Here is a 13,344-nt window from a genome sequence, read left to right as displayed (position 1 = left end):
TACAGATGTTGATGATGAAACAGGTAAAACATTGTACATATTTAACAATAATTTAAATCATTACCAATTACCTGTAGGTGGTCAATTGCAATTTATTACAACCCCTGAGGGTAATGTCAAGATTTCAAAGGGAGAAATATTTATAGAATTAAGCACTCAAACATGATTTCTGGCACTGTATATACTGTTTCTACTGGTGACTGGATCCTATGAGGTCCCGGGATCATATGACAAGCTTATACCTTTTTTTATAGAATTAAGAATCAGATATTAGTAGTATAAAAGTATATACAACCAGCACCACTTATAAGTGTAGAAAAGAAGAGCTCAAATGATTAAACAGCCCGATTTGCCCACACTTAAAATTATGCCAAGATCCTCTTATTCCCTATTTCTTCAAGTGTGATATGCTCTTAATCCCCAAGAATTTTGAATCCTAGTGTAGAAAAGAAGAGTTCATATGCCCCGATTTGCCCACACTTAAAATTATGTCAAGAGGGGGCATATAGCCCAATCGGCCATGTGTGTACATATTTAAATCTAAAGAATTTTGAATTCTAGTGTAGAACTCCCCTCAGACAGATTTGCCCATGTGTGTAAAAGCTACATCTCTCAGTTTGTTGTCCATAAACTTGTCAAAAATATGCACCCCCTTGATATTGTTTTGGCTACACTTAAAAACTAAGGCAAAAAGTCACTCTCACCCACCCACACCCATTTATATTTACTTCCGGTCCGGTAATAAGCAGAGCTCTTCTAGAATTGCTCTGTGACTCTCTCATTTCTTACATCATAAACATATAATTTTTCACCTATGAGAATAACACTACATATAGTGTCATCAGGGAGTGTATTGTGAAATTCACAGATAATTTTAATGTTTGTCCTGTCATTAACCACAACTTGTTTCCTTTTTGAAGTGTTGATGACAAACATGGGTCTCTGTGCTTTGAATTCATCTGGTGTGTAATACATGTCAGTATTGCCAGTAGTGACCCTTTTGTATGCTGTAAATGCTTCATATAATTTAAGGAAATCATCCTTGGACATGTCTAAATTATAATTTTCTCTAGGAAATACCTCATTTCTGCCATTTTTAAGATATATGTTCTTGATGTTGCAGTTATCAAATCTACTTGAATTTTTTTCCTGATTATTGTGTCTTCCAGTCTGAAACAGAACCACCACAAAATCCGGCATGTCATATTGTATACTGGAGAATGAATTTGTAGCATCAAACTCATAATAAGTACCAGTTGCAGGCTTCTGTACACATTGATATGTATAAAATTGTAAAGGTACTTGTGGATTTTTTATTATATCTGCTTTGTATTTAAGAGCATAACTGGCTTCATATTCAACAACTGGGATTCTTAGCTCCATAGTCTGAATAATGCATTTGCCTTCATCAGGTAGGGTATTGGGCAAAGCTTCCCCTGTAGAGTTTAATGTGCTGTACCTCATTAAAGCATTATTATCATTGGCAGCTCTTCTAAATGTGATTCTTAAACCACCCTTCCACATAATATCTTTGTAATCTAAGAAGAATCCTGGCAACAGGCGCATGGGGAACAGCACTGTGTGGCTCTTAGATATAATTTTATCACCAGCCTCAAATCCACCTATTTTGTAGTAAGAAGCCTCGGTTTTGGATAATTTTAGTGGCCAAAGCTGTGGAGGTAATGCCGGGATAATCCACTCTGTTTATAACAACACCATGCTTTCTGATCTCAATTTCAGAGAACAGATGCGGCACAAAATTATCTACCAATCTTATATTTGAATTTGCCGGATAATCTGTTCCATCGAGCTTTACAACATCAAATTTGATGTATAGATCTGCTCTGTGGGGGTGTATAAAGCCATCCCCTACATCAAGATCAACCTCAATTTATGTGTTGGGTTGATTTAAATTTGCAAATGTCCTCCTGTTTGGGGGGAATGATTGTAGCTCATAACTCTCAATATTTTCCATTTTTTTTGTATGTATTTTATTTAAATATTAATCTCTATGATTGCAGTTGTTGTGGCTCCAGCAAAATCAACTAATTCTTCTTTTTCATTAGTGACCATCAATTCAATATAATCTATTCTATTATGGCACACAGGAAAATATAATGTTGGGGATGGAGTGTAGATGATGGGCTCCATAAATTCAGAATTAGGTTTAAATGTTGCAATGATGCCAGTTTGTTTGTGAGTGCCTATGCCATTTGATTTGGTGATCATACCCTCAGCCACATTACAGTGAATATTTAGAGTCTCTATGGCTAAGAATTTAGGTATATTAATAGCAGTGTGTTTGATGGCTGGTTCAAGTTTTGTGTTGTTCTCAAAGCCTAACAGCTCTCCTATAGTACCCAGATCCACTGTTTCTGTAGCAGATACAATCTCTACTCTGTGAGTGACAGAATTTTGAGTTAATACTATACCTCTGGGTAATTGAGCATTTAGAGTGGACAGATTATACTGCCCTGGAGTGATGACAATTTTTTGATCCCCTACTGCAATTTTGTTGTTGTGGTGTGTAATATTAGGGATCAAGTACATGCCATAAAATGCTCTGAGAGCTATTGTTTTGGGATACACTATATCATCATGTAATTTGAGTTTCAATATTGAATTTTGGCTGGTGAGATGGAATGTTTTAAATACCACAAGGCTTTTTGAAAATTTTCAATTGATGGTTTATTTATTTGAGACATATATCTGAGAACAGATAAACACAAATGTCCACAATTAACATCTTTGAAGTTTTGAACACGGGCATTATTGTAATAAAGATTAACTGATTTTAAATATTTTATTAAATTTTCAGGTGGAACACCTCCAAATGAATCAAACACAAATGCCTCATTTTTTAAATATTTAAGATAACAAATCCAGTGAGTGCCCTGATTTTTGTACTTATCCAAATTAACTATGCCACACTCTTTGTTGAGTGGTTGTTCTGGTAAAGAATCAGACATGTACACACCTCTCAAATTTTTGATGCCCAGTGGCTTGATTAAAGCTTCAATATCTTGGTTTGTAAGCGGCTCTTGTTTTATTTAAACTTATTCATGGCTCTCTTAACACCTTTGCCTTGTTTCTCCATGGCCAGGTTATGGCGCTTCAATTCATCTAATTCTGCCCTATTTTTCTTGGCATCTATTACTGTTTTTGCTATGGCAGCTGATCCCCCAGCCAAGCTCCCAACAGCCCCAAGTGCTGCTAAGATGGCCGGGATAGTAAATATGAAACCCCCCACATGTGATTTTTTCCTGGATTGCTGTAATTTTTTTAATTGGGGGGTACTAAGTAACAATTTCATACCATGGCCCTTGGCAAGACAAGAATTTTTTTCTTGCGCTGCTTTTTGGTTAAAAGACTATCAATAGTTTTAAGAGATTTAAGACCTGCATAAGGTATTTGATACATAACACCTTTGGTCTTCATTCTAGGTTTATTATATACATATTCACAGTCCCCACCCCAGTTTTTGTTTGGTGTTCATAGCTATGGTGGTTCCCAATGCTGCTATTTTTTCACTCAAAGAAGCATTTTTGCTTACAAATCTACCAAATGCAGCCTCTTCTAATTTCTTGTCTGCAACATGTCTCTTGTCAAGATCAGAATGTGTGTTGTATGCTATGTCATGGTCTCTACAAGCAGCATCTAGGGAATTAACACCAGGATCACCTCTGTTTAATCTATGCTCCAATTTTGTGCCTGGACCACAATACTGATAGCCTGGAATATGTAGTTCAAATGGCAGCTTGTTTATAATGTCATTAACCAACCCCCGGCCCTCAGAAATATTCCAAAATTTAGGTGGTAGAGTATTAATAATTTTTATAAGATATCCAATCCCCTTAGTGTCATTCACTATAAAATTAGACAATTTGGTGCTTATCATGTCCATAATTCCAACTTTTTCATTGTAAAAATTGTGGTTGCCAGCATTTTCCTCCCCAGCTATCACCAATAACCTATCTACAAGTTTCCTGACATCATCAACCCAGACAGATTCTTTAGGCAGGGTGTTGTATTGTTTGATTCCACTGCCTGTCTTAATTTGTGACCATATGATTAAATTGTTGTATTTTGCTCCACTGCTAGACTTGACTCTTTTTTGTGTGGGATCATTGTTCTGGTATAGAGCATCTGATTTTATTAATATTTCTTTGTAGTGCTCATAGTCTTGATCTGTATAGCTGCCAGGCCTTTTCCTAGTCATCAGTTCCCACAATCCAGGTGTGCCGGGATATTTAACAAAACCACCTTTTTCTCCAAGATGAGATTCTGAATATACAATAAGATCATCTCCCATAAATGTTACTCTGAAATTGCCAATTCTATGTATGATGCTACCATCACGCTCTGTGTCAGCATATAAGCCAAAGACCTCATCTTTGTTGTCTTTAGGTGTGCTTAAATATTTTTGAGCAAGAAGACCCAATTCAATAGGATCCAGAGTAGCTTCAATTCTTCGAGGAGCAACAGGACTAGGTGTATGAATACTGGAAAGTGGGGTGAATGGATAATCTAATATGTTCCTTGCAGCTACAGGTACAAGCTCTGTGATCAAATTTTGATTTTGCTCTGTAACAGTTTTGATATTTTTACCTAATTCACTAATAGCATCAATAATAGGCTGTTCTGTTTGTTTGTGTTGTTCATAAATTCCTCGGTTCTGTGATTTCCATCCCTTAAATCTTTTTACAAGATAATCTCTTAATTTAAGATCATCAATAATTGGCCTTTTCATGGTTATTTATATATGTTTCAATGTCTAGAAAATTGTTGATTTTATTTCTGTATTTGCCACTATTGGGTTTTCTTGTCATATCAATTGTGACAAACCCATAACTGTCCTGGTTCCAGCACCTACTGCAAAACTTGGAAAAATCATTGTAGCTCAAGTCCCCACCTACATATTCATGTATGTGTTTGAGGTTGGTATGATCTTGATGAAACACACATATAAAATTGCTGTTGTCTCGGATCAGCTGCTTCGGAATTTTAGAAAAAGTCTGTGCCAGGTAGAAACAATGAATGTTTTTGTGTCGGCCCTGTGTAAAGAAATTTCTAACCTTGTTTTGATTATCCAGTATAATGTCATCAAACACAACAACAGAATTATCGAGACATTCATGAAGTGGCTTGCTTAACAGCTGATTCAAAAGTGGCAATATCCAATCCATCATATAGCTTTATCAGCTGCTGATATTTTAATTGTTCCAAGCTCTTAGAGAAAACATACAAGTGCCTGTTTTTCCAGTCTAACCAGTTGGGTGCCAATAAAAAATTATCAATCATTAGTGTAGTTTTACCACAAGCTGATGGCCCAACAATAAGACATCTAATATTATCAGGCAGCAACTTGCCATTTCTCGTAATCTGCTGTTCAGGTTCTGGCAGCCTTTTTATAACATCCCAGGTGCTCATATTATCACTTTGTCTGCATCGATCCAGCTGTGTTCTGGAAGTCCTAGCCATTTGACAAATAACTTGTTGCCTTTTCTGCGGATGATTTTTTCTATGAGATATGTATCAGGCTGTTTAGTTTTGCTGAGTACTTCTTCATAGAATCTGCCTTTGAGAATTTCTCCTCGGTGGTCTTTTATTATATATGTGTTAAGGGTCCCGGGTTTAATTTGAACCACTGTAAATAATTCAGTGATCCAGTTTCTTGTAAAGCCTCTTTTGAATAAGTGCTTATATTTGCTGATTCTTAGTTGATCACCCACCTTGTATTTGGCCTTTCTTGTTGTTGGCTGGTATCTAGGATAATAAACAGTCCTGATCAATTTTTGCTCATCAGTTGAAGTTACTTCAGAGGGTTTCATGTTGATTGTGGAATGGACAGAGTTGTTATATTTATGTAGAAGTTCTGGAAGAATATTAAGCCATTTATAATTACCTTGAAGTGTAAATTGTTTATACATAAGATTTTTTAGGGTTTTGTTGAATCTCTCTACAATTGAGGCTTTGAGATCACTGTAACTCGAATAATGTTGTATTGACTGGCTTTTAATAAATTGTTGGAACACAGAATTATAAAATTCTTTGCCATTATCTGTTTGCAAATAGCACGGTGATCTTCCACTCTGATTGATGACTGTTCTGATGGCTTATGTAACACATTTTCCAGTCTTGGATTTGAGTGGCACAGCGCAGGCAAATTTTGAAAATGTGTCTATTACAGTGAGTAGATACTTGTAGCCCTTGTTGATTTTGTCTAAGTTTTTCAGCTGTCCACTTGCCATCTCAATCAAGTCGCTCTGCCATAAATCATCTATGCCTTTTGTGACTACTGGCAGTCTCTTATAATTATGTCTGGCTTGTCTGTGTAATTCATCAACAATAATTTGTCTAGACATAATATGAAAACAAGAATATTGCAACTATGGGGTGTTCAGCAGCTGATACTACAGGATTTTCTAAATATAATTTGTCTCCTATTTGTATATGAAATTCCAGAGAGCCATCATCTTCAGCATAAGATGTTTCTAATGTATTGGGATCTGGAAAATCATCTAACTCTACACTGGTGATTTTTTGTTTGTTGTCAGCATTTGTTATTGATAAGGTGGGGTAGTGGTGTGCCTGTGGTTGTAGCCAATATTTGATCTTGATTGGTCTCAGTGTGCCCCCAACAAAAAACTGGTAATAAAATTGTGCAGGGGACAGCATATATATTTTGCCACCTGGTGTAAATGGTGAATCATATTCTTTGTTGGGGATGCTGTACAATTCAAGAATTACTGTATGTTTTGGATTCTCAATTATGCCTGTTATTTCTTTTTCTGCTGTAAGCAATCTGCTTGTTACAGATTCAAGGTGCTCATTGATGGTCCTAACAACATCATCATGGCCTGGCTTGATTTTTATGTCCACAATAAGTTTCTTGTATTGTTGCACAATCTCTTGAAGCTGGGTGGCAAAAACAGACAGAGCAATTGCTTGATTGGATTCCATGGTTCCTAGCTGTTGCTTGATATTAGCTACAATTTGTTGCAAATTTTCAATAACTGTCAATTTTGAATTTTGAGCAGTAAGATCATGGACCTGTCTTCTGATATCCTCAAACAGGGCATGCAGTTCATTAATATGTTGATTAGTTGGTAGTGTGGCCACTGTCTGAGTGAGTTGTTTGATCTCTGTCTGGATATTCTTGATATCTTCTGATTTCAATATGCGATTCACTGCTCTCTTTATATTTTTAAGTTCCTGTGATGTAGGCAGATTTGTTACAGTATTTTGCAATGATTCAAGTGCCAATTTCACATTATTTAATTCAGAAGCATCAGCCACATTTTGCATAGCATTTTGGAGCAGGGCTATATCTGCCTGAGTGGGTGTTGATTGTTGTAAAATTTCAAGTTTTGTTTGGATATCATCGATCAAGTGATGAAAATGAGATAGTTCAGATTCAGTGTTGAGGTTTTCAAGCTTTGTGATCTGTTGCTGGACACTGACAAGTGTGTCTACAATACCAGGCAGGCGGGATTCTAGAGATTCTTGTACATTTGTCAAATCACTTTGCACTGCTGCTATTGTACCCTCAAGATGGGTTATGGTACTTTGAATTTTTCCAAAATCTTCATATGTTTCAAGTTGCAGCTTGATGTTGGCAACACTCCGAGTTATTGCACTCAAAGCATCAGAAGATGGCAAGTTGTTCATAAAATTTTCAAGTGTCTCAATTTTTTTCTTTAACCTCGGCTATGGCATTGTTCAAGGGGTCCAGATTAGGTATCTGTAATGATTGAATCTGTTCCTTTAGAGTGGAAATCACTAGATCAAAATCTTCTTGTGATTTTATGCTTTTGACAATTGTTTGGAGCTGTGTCTGGACATTATTTATCTGCTCTTCCAATTGCTGTTTCAATTGCTCAGAGTTGGTGGCCTGGTTCTTAAATTTGGCTTGAAGAGCTGCTACAGCTTCTTCTAAACTTTGAAAATTATCCAATGTTGCCAGGTCAGTATATTTCTGAAGCAATAACTTGAGTTCTGAGTTAATTTTAAGAAGAGGGTCCATGCATTGTGTTTGTAAATTTGTAATTTCTAGTTGAAGACTGGCATTGAGTGTGGTTTGTAAAGCTTGTAAATCACTTCTTAATTTCTTGACTCTGACATCAAGCATCAGAATCTCATCACTGTGATCTTCATGCCTTGTATGGCCAAATATATCATTAGGCATTTTGTTTTAGTGGTTATTTATTATTGAATATCTGATTCTTAATTCTATAAAAAAAGGTATAAGCTTGTCATATGACCCAGGGACCTCAATATATAAGCAGTCACCAGCAGAAACAGTATATACAGTGCCAGAAATCATGTTTGAGTGCTTAATTCTATAAATATTTCTCCCTACTGAAATCTTGACATTACCCTCAGGGGTTGTAATAAATTGCAATTGACCACCTACAGGTAATTGGTAATGATTTAAATTATTGTTAAATATGTACAATGTTTTACCTGTTTCATCATCAACATCTGTAAGTATGCTGTTCAGATGAATAATTAACAAAGCACTTAGTTTAGATATTATATCAGAAGAGGGTTGTGGTGTTGGCAGGTCCATAATAGCCTGTTTTTTGAACCCAAATAAGTTCATAGGCATGTTTATTTATTTCAAATCATGCTCTGTAATTGGGCATTGTTTGCCACTTTTCAAATCACAATGACCCCATGGTAGAGTATGTATGCCACATGATAAAATGCATCTCTTATCATCATGTGGGTCCAGAGCCACTTTTCTTACAATATTTGTAGTCAACAAGTGATCCACACTCTGAATTCTATTTTCTGATGTTCTGATTGTGCTACATGATTTGAGGCAATTTTTGTAATCTTCAAATTCAAGCTCTTTGTCAACAATTACTCTGCCAATGCCCTTGGCCTTTTTGGCAACAGCGCCACTACATGTTTCAAAACTGTACATCTTGGCCCTTAACCCAGCAAATGCCACAATAACATCACCAAGTGTCTCATCTTTTAACTTGCCAGGCACCTTTTTGTTGTGGGGTTTAATTTTTGAATGTTCAGTGGTATCAAAATATTTAAACAATTCAGGCTGTGCCATATCTTGATAAACATCTTCTGTTTGAATATCAAGAACAAAACTATCTGTGTCCATGTACATCAGTTTTACACGATCCTTATAAAAAGGCTTCAACACATTATAAAACAATTTTAACATGTGTAATTTGGCCAATTCCAATATCACAGCCCCTACATAAATAGGCTTATCAAACTTAATCATTGTTTTTTTCATGTTGAAAAGTGCCATATTCTCATCATAAATTCTTCTGTAATTGAAGTTGGGTTTTGCAATCAATTTTTTGCTCCGGCGGGGGTCAGTAATTATTTTAACATCAATATGTTTTCTGACATTTTCAATTGTTTTGCCATACACTGAATTGACCATCAATTTAAACAAGGTCTTATCAAATTGGCTCATTGCAGATGTTCGAACCTCTGTGTTTGTATCAATATATGGTTTCAACCATCTTGAGTGCCTGAACCTCAAAACTTTTCCAACTTTGGTCACTTGAACACCATGATTCATCAGGAACTGGAGGTTTTTGTAATATATGACATAATCCTGTTTTGGCTCTAGAGTCATCATCAATTTCTTCTGTTTAGAGCCAGGTGAACACTTAACCTCAGGAATTGGGGGCAGATCAGAAAATGTGTTGTGTAAATCATCAGGAATTGTCAGATCAACCTCTAAGAACAGGCCATAGTTACTGTCATCAAAATCCTTAAGATCCTCAATATTGAAATCTTCAACCCACTCAAGCCCTGCATATGGCAATTTATCCATCATAGCATAACCATAGAGGCTATTGGCATCTGCATACAGTATATAATTTGATGGCAGTGCTGGATCATAATCAGGAATATATTTGTTATTTGCTCTGGCATATCTCTGAGAACATTGCACCATGCCTCCTCTTATACATTGTTCCATAAACAGATACATATCTTGATCCTGGATCAGATCCAACTGCATTTTAGTGTTCAAAAACATTGCAGACCATGCTAGGCCCGGAGCACTGTAAAAATACATTGGATCCAGCTTATAATTTTGCATGGAAGATTTTCTGAATGCCTGCAATATATCAGCTAAGAGGGTCACATCAAGTTTTAAATATGCCTTGTGATAATCACCAAATGTCTGGCATTTTAAATTGTTCCACATCAACTGGGCATGGTGATAATCTTCATCAGTGATTCCAGATCCTCTGATTTTGCTGTAAAACTCTTGTTGTGGTGGCAGAGAACACTCATCAAATTTAGAAAAATCTGTAACATAATCATATGGATATACACCCTTCCCCCTAATTAATTTCAGCTCCTGATTTGGAAACAAAGCACATGTGATTTTGAATTGATCATCAGATAATTGAGTGGCCAGTGTAGCCAGGCTAGCCGATAAAATTCTGTATGAATCAAGAAATCTTAAGTGAATAGGAACACCATTAACTTTAATTATTTTGCTAATGGCAATATATTTTTCATTATTTTCAGCTAAAATATTTAAATTCTGCTTGTCAAACCCCTCGTACCTGATCAGATGATGAAAATCATAATTGGATGCACCATGGCAAAATATGGGGCCAAATTTTGGTCTCTGGATCTTAATATTACAGCTATTACACAGGGCCATTAAGAATTTACCATCTGTATGAGAATGGTGATGAACCTTGATATTTGCATCTGAAAATTCAGAATCACATACCGGGCATTTTTCAGTATTGTTGAAATCTTCAATCTGTTTCTTTGTTAAAGGCAACATAGGTTTTGATTTTAATAAGACATTAGATGCTATGTCATGGCACTCATTTTCTATTCTTTGTGCAAATTCTTTGATGGCATCTGCTCTCATGTATATATCTTCTTTACTAACAACCCCATCCTGTACAACCACATAATAAAAACTAGAAGGTTCATGTAACTGGTATGATGTAATTGAAGGTTCATCAGGATCTGGGCTACAGAATGCAAGAGGTTTGAGATTTGATTCAAAATCACAGACTATATATGCTGGGTGTTCCAACAGGGCTTCAAATTTTTTGAATTTGGCATTTTCACTTGGGTTAGGCATAAGCATATGAACAGGTTTATGGTTGCCACAGTATTTCAGATGCTCCATTAACTTGTTTTTAGGAATTTCTGCATTCACTTCCCGAATCCCATTTATTATTTTTTTACCATCAAATACAGACAAACATCGTCTGCACAACTTGAATATTCTATGAGTTTTGTCTAGTTGTGTTCTGACTAAAGCTTCAAGATTATGTATCAAAGTGTAATGATATGTGCCATCCTTTTCAATTAAGAGCAGATCAATCGGAACAGCAGAATCATCATCAAGTGTACTGATTCTGAGAGGATCTATCAAACAATTGCCACGGCCAGTAGAACAAATAAATACATTAATAGATAATTGTTTGCCATTGATATCCCGGGCCTTTTTTTCAAATTTATCAATATTCTGAACAGACATTGGATATTCTAAACCCTCCATTGCTTCATCAAAATCGTGCTCATGTTGTTTATAATAAGTTATTCTCTGAGGATTCCTTAAAACTGGATACAAAGCAGCTAAAATACACCACAAAAAGCATTTCTCATCATTATTTTTTATATTAACCACGGCTGTTTTGTTTTTGATATTGGCAGGTAATGGCAGATATGTAGATCCTTGTAATGGGCTGAATTCAGAAATATTAACATAGAACTTGTGTGAAGTTCCGCATAGGCTCCATCCTGATTCTTTTGCAGCAAATTCAGAGTGTTTAATATTCAATTGATCTATCAAACTGCTTATTATTTTGTCTGAATTTGCATTTGAATATACCGGTACAGTTTCTGTTATGTGGGGCTGTGTAAATTTTGTGCAATTTGGCTTCTTATATTGTGTAAACAATTTGAGTTACAGCTTATAAGAGCCATTTTGTGCATTTAGAATTGCCTGCACATCAGGATTTATACTGTTCAAAAAATTCTTAATACCACATCTTGGCTCTGATACAAACCGGTGATCCCTAAGTTGGCCATTAAAACTGCTATGGATGGGTGGTGCATAGCGTGGCTGCTTTGCTGGTCCAGCATTAACAGGTGTTTCATGCTTCCTTTTCAGACCAGATGTAGATGGTTGTGGGGGCAATGTTGATGACTGTTCATAGCAAATACACTTATGGCATTTGTAATAAGCCTTGCTTAATATTTTATGGCATCTTGGACACATATTTGTGGCCTTTCTGCATTTCTTAGGGTCACAAATATGCCGGTGTCTAGACCAATTAGAACTAGATATATTTTTTTTTGCATTGATTGCAATATTTTTGTTTTGGCATTTTTGTTGTTTGTTTATATAAAATTTCCTGGTCCAAAAAAACAGAACTATGGACAATATGCCAAAACAATTATAACAGCAATTAGTGGCTGAGCTGATGCTTTTATACCCAAACAACAGCAATAACTAGGCTCTGGTGATCCCCAATATAAAATAGTTTTGCTCTTTTATGCTGTTGTACAACACACTTTACCAGGTTTCAAACCTCAGCTGTATATCAGCTAGCAGTAAATATTCTCAGAATATCACATGTGGGGATATTATTCTGCCACATGTATTTCAATCTTACACATTTTATCAGGACTCAAACCCAGAGCCTCTTGATTACAAGGCAATAATACCAACACTTTGCCATCAGGGGAGGCCCACACACTCTACCAGGTTTCAGACCTGGGGGGCCTCTTGATTACAAGGCAACAAGACTAGCACTTCTCCATAGAGAGGTCTTAAACCCAGAAGCCTTTGATTATAAAGCATATAAGCCATGGGACTATGTCCACATGCAATACACATTGAATATCAGAACCCAGAAGTTATGAGCTGTATATCAGCTAAATACAATTCAAAGTTGGACTTTGAAACTGTGCAATGAATAATCTGTAAGTCCCACTCGTGTATATATTAACAGAACGAGACAAAACCTGAATCCAATTCAGGCTTATATGACAACATGCAAGAGGCCAATGTTCTTTTTACTAGGAATTTCTCTTGGAGTCAATAACATAATGGAATGTATGGGGAATTTTCTCTGAAAGAGCACAGTGTAGATTTTATCTCATGCATGCAAGCATATTAAATCTCCTAGGCGTGCATAATTTATTGCTGGCCGGGACATGACTGATCAAAGATTAGAAAAACATGCAAGCAATTTGCAGCCTGACCTTGTCCTATTGTATTGATCTGTAAGTTGAAGAGTATGAGAATATAAGCATTTTTGCCTTAGTTTTTAAGTGTAGCCAAAACAATATCAAGGGGGGGCATATTTTTGA

The sequence above is a fragment of the Lepisma saccharinum genome, chromosome 14 (genome assembly GCF_977018435.1).
Source record: "Lepisma saccharinum chromosome 14, izLepSacc3.1, whole genome shotgun sequence".
NCBI classification, from domain to species: domain Eukaryota; kingdom Metazoa; phylum Arthropoda; class Insecta; order Zygentoma; family Lepismatidae; genus Lepisma; species Lepisma saccharinum.
Note: the sequence above shows the minus strand (reverse complement) of the source record.